The sequence below is a fragment of the Leptidea sinapis genome, chromosome 12, assembly GCF_905404315.1.
Source record: "Leptidea sinapis chromosome 12, ilLepSina1.1, whole genome shotgun sequence".
NCBI classification, from domain to species: Eukaryota; Metazoa; Arthropoda; class Insecta; order Lepidoptera; family Pieridae; genus Leptidea; species Leptidea sinapis.
The window spans coordinates 6,557,105-6,582,281 of record NC_066276.1 but is presented as its reverse complement, the minus strand read 5'-3'; the positions used below and the strand labels follow the sequence as shown (position 1 = coordinate 6,582,281).

General features: G+C 33.5%; 1 protein-coding gene across 1 annotated transcript in view; it reads right to left on the bottom strand.

The window, feature by feature from the left end:
- LOC126967191 (cytochrome b5-related protein-like) overlaps positions 1 to 11,324 on the bottom strand; it is a 30,460-nt gene extending 19,136 nt beyond the window's left edge. The window contains exon 1 of the mRNA XM_050811669.1: positions 11,188 to 11,324. The gene's annotated coding sequence lies outside the window, so the exon portion shown is untranslated. The remainder of the gene's footprint in view (positions 1 to 11,187) is intronic.
- Between the last annotated feature and the right edge of the window lie 13,853 nt (positions 11,325 to 25,177).

The window sequence follows — 25,177 nt, the reverse complement described above, 5'->3', positions numbered from 1 at the left end:
TTCAATTTTTGCTCATAATAACTTAAAGCAAAGTGTTGTCGAAGAGCTGTACAAAGACGGCAACCATTACTTATGGATAAACTTGCAAAAATTTTCTGTAGATATTGGCGCTGTATACAAACCCGATAGAAGTAATGTTAATAATTTTCTAGATGCTTTTTCTTCTCAGCTGAATCTAAGAAAAAGAGCTATAGTATTTGGTCATTTTAACTTTGACTTATTAAACCCAGACAAGTCAGTTGAAGCTTATAAAGATTCCCTACAAGAAAATGGTTTCAAAATTATCAACAGAATTGAATCTAGATATTGTACAAGAGAAACATTTAGTAAAAAAATCTTTGATCGACCACGTCTCTACCAACTTGAATGAAAATGGGTTTCACTTAGCTGTTATTGAATCATCGATGTCAGACCACAAACAGATTTATTTTGAAGTAAGGAAATATCGACCAGAAGCAAAAAAAAATATACACTATGAAGTGGTTGATTATAAAAAGCTCTATGAGACAGTTAACAATACCAAAATATTTAACAATTACCATGATTACAACATTTTAGAGGATAAAATATGGACATTAATTAAACAAAACAAAACAAAACGCCCTAAAATTAATAATCCATCGAAGCAAGACTGGATAAATAAAAGTATAATAGATGATATTAATCGTAAAAACATACTATGGCATCAACGTAAAAAAAATCCTGAAGCTAAAAGCATCGCAACCAATTTTATAAAAGCTAAAAGTGCCGTTGCAATCAGAATTCAAAAATTAAAAGATTACTATCACAAGAAGTTCTTCAATTGTCGAAATAAGCCTTCTAAAATGTGGAGTTTAATAAATTCTCTAAATCACAATAAAAATCAAGTACAATCCGTACTCACTAAACTAAAACATAAAGACACGGTATTTCTGAATGGAAATGATATCTGCCAGGCTTTTAACGATTTCTTTTCTATTGTTGGTTCAGAATTAGCGGAAGATATCCCTATAAAGTACCATAACAATAAAACCTACACAAATGCTAGTATGGACACTAATATTACGTACCCAGGTCTCAGTACTATTAAATCGGCAACAGTAGATGAAGTAATTAAAACTTAGACTCTAATACAAGTGCAGGTATCGATACTATAAATACTAAGTCAATAAAATGCATCATGCCGTTACTAGCCGATGAACTTACAAAGTGCATAAATACCTGTTTAAATCAAGGCATATTTCCAAGTAGTCTAAAAATTGCAAAAGTGACGCCTATTCACAAGTCTGGATCACAACAAGAGCCAGGGAATTATCGACCCATTTTAGTTCTTCCAGTATTGTCTAAAATTTTTGATCGTATTTTATACGATCGACTTGAGACATACTTAAAATCTATAAATTTCTTATTTAGTAAGCAATATGGCTTTAGACCGAAATCTAATACACTTTCGGCTGCAGCTGATTTGGTAACTAAATTAAAAAATAACATTGATGATAAGAAATATAGCATTGGCATATTTATAGATTTAAAAAAAGCATTCGATATAGTTAGCCACAAAATTATTCTTGATAAATTAAATGATATTAGTATCACTGGCGTAGCTCACAAAAATTTTAAATCGTACTTGACGGATCGCAAACAAGTAGTCAAACTTGGCAAGTATGAAAGCAGTCAGGAAACTGTACTTTATGGAGTTCCTCAAGGCTCAATAATAGGACCATTGTAATTTCTGATTTATATAAATAACATTAGTAAATTGCAGCTCAAAGGAACCCTATCACTATATGCAGATGACACTAGCCTTTTTTATTTTGGTCATAAAATTGAGCCAATCTACAAGACACACAAGATGACCTAAACCTGCTCAATGTGCGGTTTCAGTGTAATTTACTGACGATAAACATATCAAAAACCCATTATGTTATATTTGCCGCTAAAAATAAAAAGATTCCAAATCATTTACCATTAAAAATTAATAACCAATTAATTAAAAGAACAGATAGTGAAAACTATCTAGGCCTTTTATTAGACAATCATTTAACATGGAAACCTCACATTGATAACGTAAAGTCTTCCTTCCTCCCTTACTGGAACACTGCGTAGTATAGCACGTTGTCGCGCCCGAAATGTACGTTATATCATTTATAACTCTCTCGTAAAACCGCATATTGATTATTTGGTTGAAATCTGGGGTTCAGCTAACAGAACTAACATACATTTAATCCAAACTGCACAAAATAAACTTATAAAAGTATTATTTAGATATGATTTTCTGACACCAACGAGCAAAGTATATAAAGAAACTAAAATAATGGACGTAACACAAACATAATATAAATATTACACATGTATTCTTATTCGAACAATACACTAACGAAATACACACAGAATTAATGTTTAAAAAAAAGAAGTATTCCCAAGAAAACAACTTAAGAAGTTGTAATGACTTAATGCTACGTCCACCAAGAACTAATTACGGTAAAAGGAACTTAAAATTTCCGATTATAAATAAACGAGGGAATTCAGATGTATAACAAACTTCCAAATACTATAAAAGAAATTAAATGTACGGCATTATTTAAAAAAAAAAACTAAAAGAACATATTATTATAAACAACACTATTTAATATAATAATTATACTTCATTCTAAGTATTTTTTAATCTTAACTTTGTTACGAATAAAATAAATAATATGATTTAAAAAAAATGCTCGAATGCACAATCACTCACATAAACATGTACTTATTTGTTTTAAGTTTTCTTATTTGTATTATTGTTCAAACCGTAGGTATTATTTTAGTTTACTTCAACTGTTATCTTTATAAGTCGTTAGCCACATCCAGTCCTTCTTATTCCGGATAAATATAAAATATGTTGATGTTCTTTTGACGAATTTTGTATGTACCTTCATTTTTTGTAATTGTTCACTTTGTTTGTTTTGCATGCTTAATCATAGAAACCTAAGGTAATATTATATTGTATATTTATGTAAAATTCTCATGTAAGTGATTTTATGTTAAATCTTATGAGAATAAATGTCTTTAAACCGAAATTTCAAAAATACTAAGTGTACATTCGAGTTTTTTTTTTAAACATAGAGGCGATGAAACCTCTAAATAACCTACCTACGACCTTTGAGACCTTATAATAATAATAATTCTTATCTTAATTGTCTTAAATTACTATATTAATTCTTCTTTGAAATTGATCTTAATACTAAAATTAAACCTATATTATTCTTAAATTTAACTCAAACTTAACTTTGTATTAATTAGTAATTTCTCCCCAATGCACATTAAATACCACCACAGTAATTATGGCTTAAACTCTCCTCTACAGCTAATGTTACAATTATATAATTGGAAAACATTGATATCTTCTTTTAAAATTTTCTTAATTTTAAAAAACAAAATTTTTTATTGCTCTCCTAAATTTATAGATTTTAAAATATCACATGTATTTTGTATAGTAATGTAGTGCCTACCTATAATTTAAGTACATTTAAACTCTTTTATTATATTTGTTTAATTCTTAGTGCATAACTTAATAAATTGTATTTAGTTGGTAAGCCTTTATGAATAAATAAATTATTGTAAATGAATAGATTATTTCTTAAACTTAATTTGTCATTTTTATTTTAAATAAATGTGACAGTGTGTTCACGTTTATGGAACAATTTCTCATACATAAGTATTTCTAGATATAAATCAAACTTACGGAATTTTTGACTTGTTACACTTTGAAACTGAGTTATCGATACGCGATTAAAAAGTTTAGACAGTTATCTGACATAGATGCGAGCGTCTAGTTTACTTAAGTTATTTTCATAGTATTATCTCGTACGTTATACCATTTTTATGCAGCAGAAGAGGGCTATTCGCGCTATTTATAAGATAGATCTTAAAAAATCACTAAGAGAACATTTGAAAGAAATAAACAATTTAACTATTGCTTCTTAATATAATATTATTGTTAATGAAGTTTTGTATGTTCATTAGCACATAGGACAATTTTCTAGAAACTGTTTTTATAATAATGTTAACACCAGGAACAAATATAAACTTCGTATGCCAACTACTCGGTTAAGTCGAGTTTTTGTCGTGTCCTCCGTTGGACGATTTATAAGCTTTTACAACATGATCCCATAAAATGTTCAAAACAAAATATGTGTTACGAAGTTTAAAATATTACAATAACATTAATGACTTTCTTAATGATGGGGTATCATTTTAACCCCCTTCCTTTGTGAGCGGACCGACCTCCCTCAGGCTATTTAATAAATTTTATTGTTACGCTCAATAAGTGATTTCAATATTTTTTTTTGTTTGTAATTAATTTTTGTAACCTTATAATAAGAAAATATACTACATAATATTCTTTAAATGTTGTTGTAAAAAATAAAATTCCTCATTAACATATGATTGCGAACCTGAAGTGGCAGTGGGCAGCGCACATAATTCGACGGACAGATGGCCATTGGGGCAGTAAAGTCCTCGAATGGACAACACGTTCCGGAAGACGCAGTGTTGTTAGACACACAAGATGGACCAACAATCTGGTCAAGATCGCCAGAAAACGTTGGATCGTCGTGAAGATCTTTGATCGTGAGGCCTTTGTCCAAGTAAAAGATTTTAGAGCGATGATTTTTTATGATTTTAAAAGTTCTCTCTCTCCGCAAGACTGTGCCGCTCGTCTTCAAAATGCTTTTGGGAGAGAAGCACCTTGCTTGAGCACCGTGAGGCGATGGTTTCGTAAAGGACATGACGAATTTCGTAAAGGGCCGCCTTCAACTGCCGTCAACGAAAAGAATGTGGCTACTGTTAAGCGGCTAATTGAACAAAACCCACGGATTACCTATGAGACAATTCCAGGACTATTGGGGATTGGTATGAGCCAAATTCAGAAAATTTTACAAGAAGAATTGAAAGTTCGGAAACCTTGTTGTCGTTGTATCCCTCATGAATTGAGAGCAGAGCAGAAGCGCGCTCGCGTGGAATGGTGCTCACAGATGCTAATGAAGTACGACCGCGGAAATTCTAATGCTGTTTTGCTATTTCAGATTATACATTAGTATTGACCAATTAAAAATTCGAAAACAATAGTGGTAATCGGCATACTAACGGACAAACAAAGAAATGGATTAATGTAATAAATTCATTTTGCGTTTTATCTTTATTATCATGCGGATAAAGATTTAATTACGGTACCGATCGGTACAGTGTTGACTCGTATAAAGAAACAGGTGAATCCAGGTAGTCGGTGCATAGATTATATTGAAATATTATACCTGCATATAAATGATTTGAGTTTTCTTTAGTGTTAATTCCGCCAACATTTGTCTTTAAACAATTCGACACGTGTTTCGCCTCAGTCTCGTGCCAGATTTTGGCGACACAACACGTCCTGAGGATGCCTCGTGTAGAGGCGAAACACGTGTCGAATTGTTGAAAGACAAATGTTGGCGGAATTAACACTAAAGAAAACTCAAACCATTTATATAATTATGGACTTCCGCAAAGTAGCGCCTACTTCAATAAATTTTATCATACCTGCGCCGAGCGGTACCGACCCGTACAGATTTGTCTGTACTGGAAACCTGTTTCTTTATGTAAGCACCCTAAGACACTATTATACATATAAAATTTAAAATGTTTCGTCTCTTGATATTATCTGTATTCACAAACAAATAGCAATTATCATTGATAAGATTTCGTTTACAAAATAAAATTACCTTGATAATCTATCCTATCATAATACCTATTTTTATAAGCCAATGATCAGGTTTTTCTCAGATTTATAATTTATAAATGTCAACAATATATAATATTGATTACTTGATGTGTTAATAAGCGCTACCGACGTCAAGACATTAAAATTAATAATTACATTTATTTAACTACTTACTGTGTTAGTAATGTTATTTTATATAATTATCACTATAATTAGAAATAACTATAATAGAATATTATATTCAGATATAACAGTTGGTAGCATCATTACGGTAGACGATCGTGCCCTATATAAGCCAGAGCGCTAAGTTCGAGTGGGCATCCCAGTGGAAACTCCATAGGGAGTGCCGCTTGCGCCTCTCTCTCCCCAAGAGAAGGTCGCCTTCGATGTAGGCTTAGAGGGCACCTGCCCAAAGCCAACTGCAGGTGGTGTTTAGTGGGTAGGCACCTAGGTTTTCACGTGAGTCCCTCATAACCATGAGCATTCACCACCTCCCTCCCAACGTTATCCCGGAGGGTAGCCCTTTCCCTTGTTTGGGCGCAAAAAAAAAAAGTTCGAGTGGGCATCGGATAGCAAATAGCCAGGTTTTCCCAGTTTCCTGGATTTTCCCCCCACAAACCTTATGTATTAGTTTTAAGCATAATAAAGTTTTATCCCTCAACACGTAGATAGGGTTGTAGAAATAAGTTTTCTGAGTTTTATAAGGCTTAATTGTTAATTGTTATAATAAGTACATTATAAGTAATTTTTTACATATTTTTATTAACAAATATAGAAATCTGAAATTAAAAAGTCTTTTTTTTCGAGTGGGCATTACTTATTGTGAATTGTAAGGGGACCCAATGCCCCAATTGTCATTTAATTTTTAAAAATAAGTGTTTATTAACTTCTAAGGGGAATCTTTAAAATACAGATGTAACATTTTTATTATGTGCATTTTAATTACCAATCACTACTACATAAATAAGTCCTTATTTTATCGGAATAAGTAATGGTATGATTTACTAATCATACCAGGACTTATTCCTAACTTTTGTTTAACTCCTTGCGTACTTACATAAGTACAAACACACTTTTTTATTTATATACACAACAAGATATATATACTCAAAGCTAAGTACAAATAAAACCCATTCGGGTTTTACCGTGTACTGTAATCAACATATAAATCTAAGAATTCTGATAGACTTATTATTCTGAAAAAATTTGTAAAAATAATTTAAACAAAAAAACAACCGACTTCAAAAACACTATTCCAAAACAATAGATATAATATTCACAAAAAATAATTGCATATATTTATAAAAATTTAATTAATTAATCTAATTCTAATTACGATTATTGTTATTTTTGGAATAGGTGTCCTCCCGCCGCGGCCCCGCTCTCACCTCTCGCCTCCTCAGGTCGTGCGTGCTACTCAAGCGCATCTCACCTACAACTATGCATGTAGTTACAAACCTACCTGGCACTGACTTTGTCATGGATCCCATATAACCTAACGAAATTCTCACCAAACTATTAGTAATAATTCTTTCCAATAAAAAAAGAATTAACGAAATCGGTTGGCGCGATATTGAGTTATTCGTGAATTTGTCGCGCACATGCTTATAACAAATTTAAGACTTTTATGGTTTTCTCATGGATTCCACTGTCAGATCTGGACCGTTGCAATGAGACCACACGGGATGCAACAGCTTTCAAATAAAAAAGAATCATCCAAGTTGGTTCACCCCAGTTGAAAGTTCTGTGGTAACAAACATAAAAAAACATACCGACGAATTAAGAAATTACTTGGCAAACGTGACTTAACATGTTATGTCTCAAGGAGACGAGCGCAATTGTTATCACCGATTACAAAATCCTGAGCGGCACTATATTGTAATGGGCAGGGCGTATCAATAACCATGAGACGAACGTCCTGCTCGTCTCGTCCCTTTTTGTTATAAATAAACCTCGCCTTTTATAATTATTTAGTAAAATGTAAACAAAGTATCGATTTAAAAAATATTACATATTTTATAGTTTTCGCTTCTACGTATTTTGTGTCGGGCCTTAAAAAATCCAACAAAAAAATTATTTCAACCGGCACGCTACTAGTTAATCTGTTCAAGGTCACTTTTTCTCTATATATTATATCTAAATTTTCTAAAAACAACTATTACGTTAGCTTCATTATATTGCAATTAATTATTGTTTACCAAGCCAATTGAAAGAAATATTCATAATAGTAGGTACACTAGAGTAGGATTAATCAGTGTAATTATTATCATTTTTTTAAATATTAATATAATTACGTGTTTTTGATACGAATTCAATTAGAAATTTATAATTGCGTTAGCCAGAAAATGATACTTTTGTTAAATTTTAAGACATTAGTTAAGTACCTACCCAAAATAAATGTATGTACGGTAACTTGGTTTTTAAAAGTCCCTACTCGTGTCTGTTCGTGTTGCAAATAATAATTTTTTTCATGAATAATGATGTGTATATTCTAATAATAAAAACTTTTAGTCAAGAATTTTTTAAAAATACCTTATAATGTAAATGTAAAATATTTATGGGGATACTTGTGTACCCGACGCGTGACGCAATGTTACCACAAAGAACGCGTGTACTTAAAGGTTAAAATAATTATTTAATTTTTTAAATATTTCCTTATATAAATGTACAGGTGTTATACATAACAAGTTATCTAGAATAGTCATCTGAGTTCCACTTAATAAACAACATACTTACAGATCACGCAGTTACTTTTAAATCAAACTAGTGTTCAAAATATTTGTACAGTTTTCAATTTAATGTTATGTCTGAAAAGCATAGTCAAAATCAAATAAACTTCATTCAATTAGGCTTAAACATAGCACTTTTAAATCGTCACTACAAATATTTATTTTAAATTACTGAATTTACCATATGTTCGCAAAAAGTTGAGCTGATGAGAAGAACATACAATAACTCAATGGCCACTCTTTTCGATCAAATAGAGTATTTTGCAATGGCTGTAATATATATCGTAAATTAGTTTGTAAGGTGCTACTGATGACATCAAAAAGAATTCTAAAGGAATCAATTTTGAGAAAATAAATGCCTTTATATATAATATAATAATAAAAATTATTTCATTTCAATTAATTTTATTATCATCCATATGATTTGAGTTGTCTTTATTGTTGATTCCGCCAATATTTGTCTTTAAACAATTCGAAACGTGTTTCGCCTCTACACGAGGCATCCTCAGGATATGTTGATTTGCCAAAATCTGGCACGAGACTGAAACAAATGATTCCGAAACCGCTCTTTTATACCCTCGCCCCATGAAATGACGCGCTGTGATTGGTCGGCTGTTGTGACGTATTACCCCCGGAAGAGATACGTAACAATGGTGAATGGACCAAATACACCAATAAACTTTCTTAGGAAATTAACAAGCAGTGTGTAGTAATAACAATTGATTGCGTTTATGATATATTTTATCATCGTGTTGGTTATAATATTCTTAGATAACATAGAAAAAAATTGTTATATTAATAATAAAAGTTGTATTAAATATATTATTACTGCAAATATTATTATTTTTAAACTTATTTATTTTATACTAGCTGACCCGGTAAACGTTGTTTTGCCATATAAATGATTTGTAAAGTTAGATCGTTGGACTTCGACATTGCAACATTACTTTATTTTTCAAAAATAAAAGATTTTTTCTAAAATAAACGTAGCTTAACTTACTCCCTATTATATTAGCTACCTGCCATTGAAAATCCCGTCAAAATAGGTCTAGCCATTTCAGCGATTAGCCGGAACAAACAGACAGACAGACAAAAATTGTAAAAATGTTATCTTGGTGTATGTACCGTATATTTATTCATATACATGTAGTAAAAAACGGTTATTTCAATATTACAAACAGACACTCCAATTTTATTTATATGTATGCATAGATAAAAGATTGCTGTGCCCTTGTAGGGCGTCATATATTGTGCATCTATCTAATGTACCACCTTTTTGTAATAATGTGACTTGCATTAAAATATTTTGATATGATTTGGTATACCTTATATTCGTATAACCTATTGACATTTTTGTTTATGTTTATATAATATTATGTCGTAAGTATGAATTTTAGCAAAAAAAAACAGGTTTTACTACCAACTACAGTTGAATTGCTGGGTAATTGCCATTTTAGATACAGTCATTTCGTAAAATTGATTTAGAGATTTTGACAGGATACAGGAGAGTAGATAGTGTTCTTATACTTTTGATTAAGGATTCGTCTCCGCTGCCCTCCAACCAGGTACCAGGTGCAAAGTGTGGCACCTCAACGTCACACGAGACTGGCTCGAATACACCCATTTGGGCGTAGTATTAGATGCCTCACTTTGCGAATGCGCCTGCGGTATCTAGTTGGAGCGCAGCGAATCAATCTTTAATCTAAGTCTTATACCTATAATTTATTTAATTCATTATACTTTCCCATTTAGTAATTATATTTCTCGAAATTAAACTTTTAATTTGTTACACATTTTAACATGACGTGTCGGTGACGCAGATGGAAGACCCGTTGACTCTCGCCAGTGTGGTTCAAGAGGATGTACCCGTTCGATCCTCATTTGTCGTCATCTTCCAAAATTTACAGTGAAGTGTTGTAGGATATCATTAGCACTTTCACGGGTCATCTTCGAAGTCAGTTTACAATGTACCCAATTAGCAAGTACCGAAATAATCGTGTTAATTGTCAAACAAAGCAAAATTGCCACTTTAACTTATGTTACTTATGTTAAATATAGATAGATTCGATGCCGACGAAGTAGTGGACTCAACTAATAATTAATAAATGATTCATCTTTATATAGTTAAATCATAATCATCATTATTGTTAAAAACGTTGTCATTAGTAAGTTAAGTAATTTGTAAAGATAGGTTGAAATTACATATCAATGTATAACAGAATTATAATAACCTTACGCATGTAAATCATATCACAAATATATTCAGCATTGTTTTATTTTAATGGGGATTACTTCATGGAGTGCAGTTTAGTCCAACTTGAGAGATAGTTGATTGATTTTTATTTCGATTTGGGACCTATAATTATTTTTATTTCCAATATTTGTTTTGTATGGACGTATTTTCTATGAGAGAATTTATCGCCGCACGGTTTGACAGTTCTGCTGTGAAACAATTCTTGATGTTATGAAATATTATTGAGAAATTTATAAAAAAACAGTTTTTTATTTATTATGTACAGAACAACGTCTGGTGGGTCAGATAGTTAAAATTTATAGGGCATAGTTCAATGACATCGCGTGGGTACATACAATATGGTACAGTAAATGGTCAAACATAATAACAGTATGATACAGCTGTAGTTTATAGATAACTAATTAACACAATCTATAAAATAACCACTAACCAGTTCGAAATATTATTAATTGTCATATTTTACATATACAGAAACCACACAAAATACTCACCGGTAAATATTAAAGATATAATTTATATTGTCACTAAACAAGTACCGATATCACTGTATTTTATGATTTAAATAATTTTGTTGTTATCAAACCACAAATGACAACCATCATGACAAGCTGATTGGCCGTGACTGTCGATCGGATTGTTAAAAATAAAAACTGCGCGTGCGATAAACGATTCTCTTTGCTTCGTGTTACGGTTGAGTGAATATTTAGGCATTTCATTAAACTGCCTTCATTTATTGTTTAATGTCATATCATTATCCTACTTTAGCTTTAATTTTAGCACAACATACAGTGAAAGAGAGCCAAGAGCAGTTAATTTGGTAGTAATAGCATTAATTTAGTAGCAGTTGATTTGCTGGAGTGGAAGTGCCATGTTGGGTCCTCACGGACACAACCGAATTGGGCCGACACGCCCGTAAAATACCACTCCCCCACTCGAAACCAGCGTGAAATAGCGGCTTGCCGCTGTGTTTCGTCCGGTGAGTGGGGTATCCGGAGGCCTACACCCCTCCTCCCAAATACAAATGGCAGCACGGACTAAAAAAAGTAGACTACTCCAGCATGGTACCAGGCTATGCAGTCCTGGAGAATCCGTCCCTGGGCGTCCACAATTAATCCCCGTACCTAATAGTGGTTGCCCAGGCTGCCCCGCGTATTCTGGAGGGGGCAAATCTGTGCTGACTCGGGGCAAACATAGCAGGAGGATCAAACCACTCTGCATCCTCGCTGTGGACTTTTGCAACATCAGGGGACTTCGCTCAAATTTAAATGCCGTCCACTTAACTGGTTATTGCGCCAACGCTAATCCCAGACGTGGAAGATCATACACTGTTGGACTTTCTGTTGACCTCACATCCAGACGGCTACCTAGTTGCCTTTGATCCTTCTCTGGGATATTCGGACCACTGCCTGATCCGGAGCACCGTGCCGATCACGCGCCTAAGACGACCCGCTTCTTAGGCTGTCGCCGCGTGTGGTCTATAGGTCAGCAGAGTGGGACGAGATGCAGTGTTTTTTTGCATCTTACCCGTGGAGGCAGATCTGTTTTTCGCTGGGTGATCCAAATGCCGCTGCTGACGCTATTTCTGATGTGATACTGCAAGGTATTGAACTCTTCATTCCATCCTCCTCTGTGCCTATCGGTGGCAGGTCCCAAACATGGTTCGAACGCTGCTGCAAAATGGCCTCTCACCAAAAGCAGGAGTGCTATCAGGCTTGGGTCAATGCGTTGGTATCTATGGATGTGAATTCCAGCGAACTTAAAAAACACTTCAATCATGCCTTCAGGTCCTTCAAAAGGGTTATTGCTGACGTAAAGTCGAAGCACATTGGCAGAATTGGTGAGAGACTTGCACGCCTTCCCTCGGGAATTCGTGCGTTCTGGTCGCTCGCCAAGGCTGTCCAAGAAAACTTCTGCCAGCCAGCCATTCCGCCACTGCACAGGGATGATGACTCGCTGGCAAATGACGCGAAAGAGAAAGCTGATCTCCCTCTTCGCGTCCAACTCGACTCTGGATGACCAAGGTGCACCACCACCGCATATTCCGCGGTGCGAATCTTACATACTGGAGGTAAAACATCGGATATGTTCTCAACTACCGGTTGCGGTCTTCCCGAACAGACACGACTTCGGGACCTTCAAGAAAAAAGCATACTCTTACTGCCTTAAAGGCCGGCAACGCATTTCTTGACACACCTGTTGTTGCGGATGTCCATGGGCGGTTGCCTCACCTCTCGCCATCCCATGAGCCTCTTGCCCGTTTGCCCCCTCTCATATAAAAAAAAAAATTATAAGTCTATATAATTCCTGCTGTAGATTGAATGTTGCGAACAATGACAGACTTTATTTTATACCGCAACGTGATCTTGAAAGCCAAGTACAACAAGACAAACCTGATAATGAATATTTTTTAATAACTTTAAGTTTCCTCTTTCAGTTATTTTTGGGATTCCATATCTATACTACATAAAAGATATTTTTTTTTTATTTCAAACTACATAAAAGATAGCTTGATCTCTACCCTATCAATAGGTAGTATTTCATTAATACTAAAGGTATAAGGTTTGCATACGAGGTGAATTAATTAAAATTTATATTAAGTTATATTTTCATACTTTTCAGTTTTTGAAGTCGGTTTTTTTTATAGTAATTATTTTTTTACTTTTTTGTGTCATAATATATCACACTAGATTTACACGCAATTTATTTTTTTAGGTGACTATGGGTAGGCCTACGAAAGGTGCCGCACGCCTAAACATTATAGATCCCAAGATACGGAAACGGAAAAAAGTAATCACTCCGAAAAAATGCTTTTCGAAACTCTATTTCTCGTACTTGTGAGATACTGAAATATCCTGAAGAACGGTTGTTAGGCATGAATGACAGGTTGCCTACTTAACGGGACAAGGGTTAATACTTAATAATAAAATATAATCAACCTTAATGAAACGTCCTATAAAAGACGTTCGCAATCAATAATTATATCATCCACGTAAACAAAAATATTCATTAAATGAAAAGTACTGGGCCAAACTTGTCAATTTTTTATGAGACCAAATGGCAACTATTCCGTAAACTAAAGAAGAATAACGAAAATTATATCATAAATCTCAGTGGACAAACATAAAAAAAAATACCTTTCAAAGTTGGTTAAAAAAACATTAAGTCTCTCAAAGTAGTACACCCCAAATCCATATCTGAATCAGTTTCTGAATCTCTAGAACTATGAAATATGAATTCTTCATTACATCCGTATCAGCGGTCTCTGTGCCATAAACTGCAAAAATGAGACTGAATGAGACAAATTTGACAATAATAATTGTTATTTTTAAGTGTGTTATACACCTCACTTCTGGGAATAAAGTATACAAATTTAATATGTACCAATGGTTTGATTCCCGCATTGTCCATAAATTTTGGTACAAATTTTTGTATATATCTATGTCCTAAACACAGCTTCCCAAGGAGTAGCTCTCGAAATGAACATGGACTAGACGAAGATCATGTCAAATGTCCATGTTGCACTTACTCCCGTAACAATTGGGAACTGTACTCTCGAAATTGTTGACGAGTACGTCTACCTTGGACAAATAAACCAGTAAGGCAGATCCAATTTCGGGAAAGCGGTCACTCGTCGAATCCGCCTCGGATGGATGTCCATCCCGTTCGGGATGTCCCGTAAAATCTTCTCGTCCAAAATACCACAGTATCTGGAAACGAAGGTTTTTACTAATGTGTGTTGCCAGTGATGACATAGAGAGTTTCGCTTATCATTGTCGCTTAGAGGGCAATGGAGAGGGCTATGCTCTGAGTTTCCTTGCAAGATCGAATCAGAAATGAGGAGAACCATAGCAGAACCAAAGTCACAGACAAAGCCCAGATGGTTGCAAAGGGTTCAAGCCCATACAGCCGTATTCATTATTGAATAATTCATTGTCAAAGCCAATTTGCAAGATTTTTACTAAATTGTTCCTCCTAAAAACGGGTTATCGGGTATATTGTGACAGCTTCAGATTATTGACAGCTAATTACTGACAGAAGAAGGTAGTAATTTATCTCTATCTGTAGATAGTATATTGGAAACGGCCGTTAATGATTACAGCCTGTATATTGTACGATGGTACGGAACACTTGGTGCGTGATTCTGACTCGCACTTGACACACTTTTTAGTGGTCGTTGCTGGTTAAATGAAGGATTTGTGTAACGAGCATGACTCAAATGATTCATAATTTTCAGATTAATTAACTTTTATTAAAAACTTATGATTTTTTTCCAACAAATTCTGGAAATTATTGTTAGATAAAAACATGCATATTACGGCAGCAACAGAAAATGTGCTGATTTCGCAACAGCACACGCAAAGGAACATGAAAACGTAAAAAATTGATGACTTCGAAGATTAAGTAGGTAATCACGTTGTGTGCAGTTTCTCAAAGTCAAATAAAGTCAAAGTTAAATAAATTTAATTCAATAAGGCTTAAACTAAACACTGTGGAATCGTCACTATAAATATATTTTTTATCTGTTACTGATTCTACCATATGTTCGGAAGAAGTTGAGCTCGCGAGAAGAACATACAAGAAACTAAATGGCCACGATTTTCAAACAAATAGAGTATTTTACAATGGCTGTAATATACAAAACAAATTAGTTTGTAAGGTGCTGCATCCAATATATAAATCGTGTTTACATAATTATAATTATTTCATTAAAATTTATAAAGAATAAATTGCATAAATATAAATTATCGTATATCGGATGCATCAACCTTTAGTTTTTGAATATTAATTGTTGTTGTAAAGATATAGTGTTATTAAATAACAAGGAATAATTTGTTTATCTCAGATTTCTATCATACACGATGGATCAACGACCATATTGATTAGATTACTTTATTTAGTAGTAGTATGACTATGTCATGAACTTCGTTCCAAAAATAATTTCATCGTCATTATCATTTCAGCCGGTAGACGTCCACTGCTGGACAAAGGCATCCCCCAAAGATCGCCATGACGATCGGTCATGCACTGCCCTCATCCTACCTACTCCGGCGATTTTGACCAGGAGGTCTACTCGCAAAATAGACAACGATACATTCGGAACGATACGATAATACTCCGAATATATCGCAACTACCCTACTCTAACAAATGTTCGAATTCCTTATCGTTTATCGTTACCATAGACTAATATTTTGAATTTTTTACGATGTTAGTGTGAATGTAATATGTTCAAACCTAAACATTATCTGTGCTTTGTCGCTGTGTCAAAAGTCAAAACAGGTAAGGACCATGCCAGACTCTGCACCACCAATTTGGTATCATTTACACATAACGTAAATTAAAAAAAAAAATGTAATGAATATAATATGACCATTTAAAATTGAATAAATAATACAAAACTCGCGGATAATAAAATGTAAAAAAAAGTAACTCAACCCTTCTCGTCGATTTCCTATTTCTCAGGCGGCCATTTGCATTATTTCTACGCATAAACGACCAACAAAATGACTTAAATAACTTAGTAGTAAAAAAATCCTGTTGAGTAGTAAATCACATATAATTATTGTAATAATATTTATTAACTATGTATATTGTATGGCAAATATATCTATACAACTTGAAGCGATAATAGCAACGACAGCCTAGATGGTGTCGTTGAGATTATCGTAAAAGTGACGTTTGATTATTTGTGAAATTCGAATATTCGTCTCTGACATTTTCAACTAAGAGTAGGACCGATTATATCGAATAATGTTACGTTCGTTCAATCATCGTTTCGACATTGATCGACGTAACTAAGAGTAGGATTCGACTAATGCCACGATTTATCGAATATCGATTTTAGGAGTAGGCCCCCAGATCGTCGGTACATCTTGTGGGGGACTAACCAATACTAAATATGTGCCCTGCCCACTGCCACTTCAGTTTCGCAACCATCTGGGCTATGTCAGTAACTTTTTAAAGAATAATTTAGGTCATTTAATATATTTTGTTTTGATACGTATAATTTTTTTTAATAATCTTTTTCTAAGTTTTTTATTTGTAATCTGGTTTCACGTGTTATAAGTTATCCTTAGGCCGATTTTAAAAATACATTGATTTTATAACCATGTTACTTTAGTAATTCAAGTTTTACATATTATAAGTAGGCCAAAAACACTTTTGTCATAATTAAGCAGACATTTTCGATATGCGTCAATAACTTTGTAGTAATAATTAAGGCCAGTGAGTTGTCTTTTGTTAACCTTCTTTTTAGCATTGATTTTTGTAAGTGTATGTATATCGACCTTAATTTGTATCTCCATTCTGTACTTTTCGATTAGATCATCAAAGTCAAATAAATTTTATTCAGATAAACTCAGGCTTAATAACTCTTTTAAATCTACGTTATAAATATTTTATTAATTACTTTGATTACCTTATTTATTTATTACTGAATCTAACCATATGTTTGAAAAAGTAAGGCTCATGAGAAGAACATACAAGTAACTCAACGGACACTCTTTTTAACCGACTTCAAAAAAGGAGGAGGTGCTCAATTCGTCAGTATGTTTTTTTTTATGTTTGTTACCTCAAAACTTTCGACTGGGTGCACCGATTTTGATAATTCTTTTTTTATTTGAAAGCTGGTGCTTCCCATGTGGTCCCATTGGAATTTGTTCCAGATCTGACAGTGGAATCGATAAGAAAACCATAAAAGTTTTAAATTTGCTATAAGTATATGCGTGAAAAACTTATCATAATTAACATTTTTATGTTATCCAGATATTTCAGTCACCTACCGTAACATCGTTATCAGCCATCAGTAGGTTTGTAACTACATACATAGTTGAGATGTGCTTGAGTCGCACGTGCGACGTGAGGAGGCGAGAGGCGAGATCGGGACCGCGGCGGGAGGACACCGATTCAAAAATTAACAATAATCGTAACTATAATTAGATTAATTAATTATATTGGTTAAAAATACGCAATTATTATTATGCTTTCTAGTGCATAATATTACCTATATCTATGAAATTGTGTTTTTGAAGTCGGTTCTCTTTTGTTAAAATTTATTTTTAAATCAATGACTTAGATTAAGGATTGATCTCCGCTGCGCTCTGACTAGATACCGCAGGCGTAGTCGTAAAGTGCGGCAACAATTACTACGCCCAAGTGGGCGTACTCGACCCAGTATCGAACAATGCGTGACATTGATTGATTCTGTTAAACTTTGCTAATAATTAAAACTAATATGCCGCGTTGCGTAGTAAAACTTTGTAAAAATAATACTACAAGAAATAAGAAAGACACTGGGATCAGATATCACCAGTAGGTAAGTATTTTATATTTTATTAATTTCAATGTAAAATAATACAAAGACTGTCAAGATGCCACGCACACAAGCATCTAATAGTTGTTCTTACGTAGAGCGGTATCAAGTTGGAACGCAGCGGAGACCAGCCTAAATCTAAGGTCAATATATATTTTTCAAAAGATGTTTTTTTGTTTAGCACAACACATTAGTTTGTGAGGTACTGCATCCAATACATGAATCGTATTCAAAGCATTTCAATGTCAAATATTTCAAAAGTAATAAAAAACTGAATCAATATAAATTCTGGTTTACGAGGCTGATTCAAAACTGATTTAAATGAGCTTAAACGTGGTCGCACTAATCTAACCAATGATCTCCGTGTGTTCTATACCGATGAGTGAAGATACTCGTAACACCAATGTTGTGGGGAGTATAATATAATTATTCAGTCAAGCGAAGACATCGGTAAGTGTTAAGTGCTCCATGAAAATTTTGCGGGTAGCGTAGATAGAAATTGAACCACTAGATTTGCTGTCAGCGTATGTAAATGAGATAGCAATAGTCTGTGACGTGTGTTGTTTTCTTTCTTGACGATTTTTAATAATAACTGAATTCACACCAAATCACTCAACAACGTATTAACAATCAGAATTTGTTCAATTAGAATTAAGAAAATTTATTGAAGTAGGCGTTACTTTGCGGAAATCCATAATTATATAAATGATTTGAGTTTTCTTTAGTGTTAATTCCGCCAATTTGTCTTTAAACAATTCGACACGTGTTTCGCCTCTACACGAGGCATCCTCAGGACGTATTGTCTCGCTAAAATCTGGCACGAGACTATATTTGAGTCTCGTGCCAGATTTAAAAGACAAATATTGGCGGAATTAACACTAAAGAAAACTCAAATCATTTATAAAATTAGAATTAAACAGTATTGCACCACGGCTGCCATTGTTTGTTGGGGAATGAATGCGACAGGTATAGCAGAAATTGTAGTGTATCTCGCTTCCTCTCAATACCAATCAAATTTATGTGTTTCTGTCATCTTATTATTGTTATTTTTGTGATTATTCATCTTCTATCTACGTCGGTTTGGAAGCTTTATGTCCGAAGTAAACTCTTTGAACAAATTATTTTATCTCGAAATCTTCGATGTGTGAGATTAGATATTCGATTTTTTTTATAAGAAGTTAAAATGGGGAAGTGAAAAACCAACCACCGATGAACATTACTAGTGATCAAGAGATGTGTTGCTGGCCTTTGAGGTGCAAGTATGCTCTACGCTTGGTAGTCCAAAGGCCAAAGTCATATCGATTCCGGTGTTTGACATCAACGTCAACTTTAGGGCACTGTTCCGGCGCTTTATTTGTGGACACACATTGTGATGTTGCTATAATAATATTGAGGCCATTCATTACTCGTCACAATTCTCCCCAAAATCCCTTAAGTTTTTCACTTCTTCAACCTGGTAAGGCAAGATTTAACGCGTGCTTCTCTCTGTAGGTTGGTTAAATCGATACGCTCTTCAAGCTCGTTTATTTTACCGACTTGATGCAAATGGATCCATATGGATATACTGCATTCAACGACGCTACTTATTCCATGGTTAATTGATGCGAATCGGCTTCTACCGTCGTATTCAATTAATCATTCATATTCATTTATTTGCCATTAAATGGTGTACAAATTTGGTCAAACAATAACTTAAGTTATCTGCTATTTACCAGTGAGAGGCTCCTTTGTACAGGATGCCGGCTAGATTATGGGTACCACAACGGCGCCTATTTCTGCCGTGAAGCAGTAATGTGAAAGCATTATTGTGTTTCGGTCAGAAGGGCGCCGTAGCTAGCGAAATCACTGGTCAAACGAGACTTAACATATAATATCTCAAGGAGACGAGCGCAATTGTAATGCCACTCAGAATTTCTGGATTTTTCAAGAATCCTGAGCGGGTCTGGGTGTATCAATTACCATCAGCTGAACGTCCTACTTATCTTGACCCTAATTGACATAAAAAAAAAATTTAGCCATTACCAACAGCCTGCGAACTTGGTCTCGGTCAAAATTTTTTATTACAATATAAATTACTCAATTTTATTTTTACACAAAATGATAATTTGATAAATTATAAAAAAAAATGATTAAAGTGAAGATAATAATAATCTATAATGCTAAGATTGAGGATTTGTCTCCGCTGCGCTTCATGAAGATACCGCAGGCATAGTCGCAAAGTGCGACAACTAATACTACGCTCAAGTGGGCGTACCCGAGCCAGTATCGAACAATACATGACGTTGACGTGCCACATGTTCTTAAAACTAAATTAAAATTAAAAAGATTTCGTAGTAAAACTTAACGTAAAAAGAATGACACTGAGATCACATATCATCAGTAAGTATATTGTATTCCATGAAAGATTCCAGTATTCTTAGGTAGTGCGGTATCTAGTTGGAGGGCAACGGAGACCAATTCTTAATCTAAGCTAGAATGCAATGTCATAAGCCCGTTACTCTTTGTGGTCAAAAAATTCTTCTACAGAATAGTACAAGTTATTAAGTCGAGTTAGCAAGTCTTTTGAGGGCAATGTAAGTATATGCTTTTACAATAGGATCCCAGAAAATGTTCAAAACAAAAGTATTACGTTATTCAAAAGAATTGTTAAAAAAACGTTTGTGTGGTAAAGGTTACTATAACATAAATAACTTTCTATATCATACCACAGATTGGGAATGGATGGACCGCCCTCAGGCTATTAAATAATAACTACAATATTACTTTGTCACTTTGTAAATGTTACTTTAATTGTAAAACATATTTTTGATGAAAAATAAAGCCCGCTGAGTTTGTTGCGCCCGTTCTTCTAAGGTCAGTGGGATACATTTTGGAATTGGTGGTAGTTTTTGACTTTCAATAAGTGATGTCACATACTATTTTGAATAAAAATATTTGAATCTGAATTTGAATTCAGGTAATCTATCTATTCTTCAAGTTAAAGTTTCCTGTATGTATTCCTACACTAAAAAACGCACTTCGCTTTTTTAGCCGTATCCTTTTTAAACTCAGCACTAATATTGCGAGCTGTTAGCATTAATCTGTTGCGTTATTGCTTTCCATCCATCAATCATGCATGCAACCATGCAATCCATCTTTATTTATAAAGCCGAATGAAAAACATTTTTTTTATATGCGTTCACTGATTTTGAATTTAGAACGCTTTAGCTATCATCTATACATATATTATTTAAATGTGTTAAAAAAAATGTTGTGTCTGTTTGTAATATTGAAAAAACTGTTTTCTACTAAATGTATATGAAAATATATACGGTACATACACCAAAATAACATTTTTTACAACTTTTGTCCGTCTGTCTGTTTGTTCCGGCTAATCTCTGAAATGGCTGCACCGATTTTGACGGGACTTTTATTAGCTGATGTAATAAGGAGTAACTTAGGCTACGTTTATTTTAGAAAAAATCTTTTATTTTAGAAAAATAAAGTAATGTTGCAATCTCCAAGAAACGGTCTAACTCTAAAAATAATTTATATGGCAAAACAACGTTTGCCGGGTCAGCTATAATAAGGTAACACTTTTAATTCTCGAACCTTAAAACAGCAATTTCACGTATAAACCCCTTTTACGATTTTTTGTTTCGTAGGTATGACTTTTTTATTTAATATCATATTTTATGAAATTTTTTAACTTTATGTGTGACTATATAACGTTGTTCCACACGTATTGTCTAGGCATGTATACATGCCAGCTCTGGTCCAACTATAACTTACAACAACTGTAAGGCCATCAATACCATAAGAGACAAACTAAACCTACTATTGGTATAGTTACAGCTCACCGACGTGAATATAAATTTTTCACAAATCCCGCGGGAACCTCGGATTTTTCCGTGATAAAATGTAGTCTATGTCCTTCTCAAGCTCTAGTGTATCGCTGTACCAAATTTCATCAAAATCGGTTTAGTAGCTCCGGCGTAAAAGCGTAACAAATAAACATACATTCACATTTATAATATTAGTAGGGATAACCCGATTTTCAACACTGTGTATTATAATATATTTTTCTAGTAATTTAATTTATTTTAGTAACATAAATTTAACATTTTGTATTTGTTTTTAATGTTTTTTTATTCTGTGTGTGATATTGGTCCAATGAGTGCCTGCAATAAAATATATATATATATATATATATATATATATATATATATATATTTTTATAACAATGTATAGGAGGCCTCTTAGATTTTTTATACGCCTAGCTAGATAGTCTCTTGCTCTTCGACAACCGATGAAAACAGGCCAGGAATATTAGTTTAGTGTGCGTGACAAGCTACGTCTTACACCCGCGATTTGTATGACACTTTGTGTTAGTGTGCTCACAATAGAGGTTAGTTCTAAACTCCATTTTTTTGACATTTTTAGAGCTGTCATAGTCTATTTAGATGATCTGAGAGGGGACAATACCCAGAGTGGGGTTCCAATAACTTAACTTTTATATACGTGTAGTAATAAAGGCTTATGATTATCTAATATATAAAATTCTCGTGTCATGGTGTTAAACTTTGAACTCCTCCGAAACGGCTTGACCGATTCTCATGAAATTTTGATTGCATATTGGGTAGGTCTGAGAATCGGACAACATCTATTGTTCATCCCCCTAAATGTTAAGGGTTTTACGAAGGTTTGACACGATTTTTTTTTTGAATTTTTTGACATTTTTTTTAAATTTGTTTGATTATGAGTCAACATTAAAAAATACATACAACTTCAAATTTTCACCCATCTACGATCAACAGTTACTTTTGTATCGCGATTTTAATATCGGCAATACAACGTTTGCTGGGTCAGCTAGTTATTATTTTGAACTTTAATTACATGAAATAATTTATCTACGAAACCTATTGCTAGTGTTATTGCTATTATAAAACATTCAGGATTCAAAGACTCAGTGAGTCAAATTGTTATAACAAGAATTTATATTACTTGGAAAGTAACATTCCAATTAAATACAATTGAATTTATTATAAGTAGACGAATGTAGACTTATTTTATTTTCTTATTTATTAATTAAATTTTCTTATGAATTTTATTTTCTTTTAATTTTTATCTAACGATATAATGATACTACACAAAGTGATTTGAATTACGAATGAAAATTATACAAGCGGCCAAGTGTGACTCGGCCATAATATAAAATTTCTTATTCGTTAGAAATTTATTAAATTATTGGTAAATAAATAGTGTTATTAATATATTATTATTAATATTTACATTTATACTTTTTAATAACGAAATTTTCTTCACGGTTAATGTTGTTATGTTTAGCAATTTTGATGACCTATGCATAGATACCGCACACGGGTTTGATGAACAAAATTTTTGTGTGTCAGTTCTAAGTATGGGGAAGCCCCAAAATTTATTCTTTTGTTTTTCTTTCTTTGTGTGAATTCACAAGTCACAGAATACATCTTATTACCAAGTTTCAACAGTATAGTTCTTATAGTTTCGGAAAAAAGTGGCTGTGACATACGGACGGATAGACAGACAGACATGACGACTCTGTTTTTTGCCATTTGGCTACGGAACCCTAAAAATGACACTTTAGTGAGATAATAAATATCGCTTTTTAAGGAATATAAGGATAACTTTTACTTATTTACTTTAATGAAACATCGGTGACGCAAAAGCACACGAGTAAACAAAACCTTTATTTACTCATGTGGCAATAGGTCGACCATTTGACTCTCACCAGGGACTCTCTGTTCCATCCTCGCCCGCCACATACCACAATGTGTTTTCATATTTCGAATTCATATTAAGTATATTAATTATTCGACGGTTTTTTAAGGTTGACAACACTTTTGTGTTTCCTCTGGTGTAACAAGAGAGTATGGACTGCGGTGATCACTTACCATCAAAACAAAAGTTATTGAGTACAGTAGCTGGATTATCCACACACATTTTAAAAACGATTATAAAAATAATTTAATAACTTTTAAGAATCTGAAGCAGAGTTTTCGGTAACAGGATTATCCTGCCCCATAAGTAGCGCCCGTCCACGATCATGACGCATGGGCCAGCCATCGCCTTCCTTGACCATATTTTATGGAAGGGGGCGACCCGTCCCATGTCGCCGCCACAAGCAGTGACATTTAAGCGCATATAAAGACACTCATTTTCTCAATATTGATTCCTTTAGAATTCTGTTTGATGTCGTTTCTCACGCTACCACTGCTTCGGAAACTCATGGTGCTCTGAGAGAGAAGAAATTAGTTAATAATTTCTTCAGACAACACAAAATAAACAAGTAAAGTTACTGTTTCATTATCCCTACTTAACTTCAACTGAAAAAATCTACACAGAAACAAAAAGTATGACAATCAGACAATTATATACCACACTACATGCTTACTTATTTACACGGTTTTAAATAAAAAATTCACACTAACACATCCTTCTTTAAAAATAAGAATTTAACCAGAATTGTTACACGAACAGCTAGTCATATTGAGCTGCCAATGGTGAGAAATAATTATGGAAAACAAACAATAACTAATTAATTTCTCATGTAAGTGACAATAGGTCTTAATGAGAATAAAGTTATTTAAACCTCAGAAGCGGCGGTTAAAAAAGGTTATGTTAAGTTAAAGGTATTGAAAGTTAATAATGCTTATTTGCTCACATCATTTGAGTTCAACTAACTACAATTATGATGCGCGAAGTGAATTATAAAAATGAAACCATCGGTAGCTGTAGTAAAATCCATAACAATAAGTATTTTATGACCCAGTATCCATTAAAGACGCATTAAAGGTCGGAAAACTAATCTATTTTAAGACCAAGTAACTCCTCGTGCACTTTATTGGACGGTATCGTAAATATCTATATGGTCTTCATAACATAAGGTTCATGATATAACTTCTTAGAAATATTTTCTATGGAACAATTTGATAGCCTGTTTTAGTATACTTAAAAAAAAAGCCCGCCGAGTTTGTTGCGCCCATTCTACTCAGGTCTGAGGCATTATCTTTAGAATAGGTGGTAGTTTTTGACTTTGAATAAGTGATGTCACATCATATTTTGAATAAAAATATTTGAATTTGAATAGTATATTTAATACTTCAAGAACTTAATATAAAATCTTACAAAAAGTTTGAGTATTCTTTAAGT